We start from the raw sequence: 719 nt of genomic DNA, 5'->3' as shown, positions 1-719 counted from the left end.
GATGCAGTAGTCCTGATTCCCCTCACAGTTTAGAGTGTTGTTGCACTTTTGTCCATTGCAGTAGAAGCACATCTTACCATTTGGATTGGATTTGCTGGGTTCTGCAACATAACATTTGTTTATATGTTTGGGGATGTAGATGAGGATTGAGGGTTGACTTTGCTTCTTCAGTGCCAAGGTGGGGGGGGGGCCTTGACCAATGTCACTTTGCTCATTTGAAAGCCATGATGTCTCTTTCTCATGGGCTCTTCCTCACAAATTCTCTGGGTGGGCAAAGCAGAGAAAGACGAGGTAACTTTGCTTCTTATGACCTCATAATGAGCAAGATTACAGATCGGCCCATGTCAGCTTTCATTTTGTCAGAGGCAGAGCAGAGGGCTCGGTTTACACCTATCGCCATTTTTAGCCACTGGCAGGCTGGGAAACTGCATATTAATGTTGAAAAGCTCATAAAAGTGAAACATTCATGTCATGGAACCTTTGACATTAACCCTTGTGTTGTCTACCCTCTCAAAATTGAAAACACTTTTGTTGATGCTTTTTATCAATGTTTTTAACTTGTTCTTACAATTGTCCTTTTTTCAACGCTTTTTTCCGATGTTTGTCCCTTTTTTTCAACGTTTGTCACTCTTGAATAAGTAACACTAACTCATTACCTTTAGTATTACAGTTATTTTTGGAATTTATGATCAATAAACCTCATTTATAGGAAATTATAC

The 719-nt window shown here is 39.5% G+C and overlaps 1 protein-coding gene across 2 annotated transcripts in view; it reads right to left on the bottom strand.

Moving 5' to 3' along the window:
• LOC116691070 (ly-6/neurotoxin-like protein 1) overlaps positions 1–719 on the bottom strand; it is an 11,027-nt gene that overhangs the window by 416 nt on the left and 9,892 nt on the right. The gene's annotated exons all lie outside the window — the stretch shown is intronic.

The sequence above is a fragment of the Etheostoma spectabile genome, chromosome 6 (assembly GCF_008692095.1).
Source record: "Etheostoma spectabile isolate EspeVRDwgs_2016 chromosome 6, UIUC_Espe_1.0, whole genome shotgun sequence".
Lineage (NCBI taxonomy): Eukaryota > Metazoa > Chordata > Actinopteri > Perciformes > Percidae > Etheostoma > Etheostoma spectabile.
The sequence above is the reverse complement of the archived record's forward strand: the minus strand, read 5'-3'. Positions and strand labels throughout refer to the sequence as shown.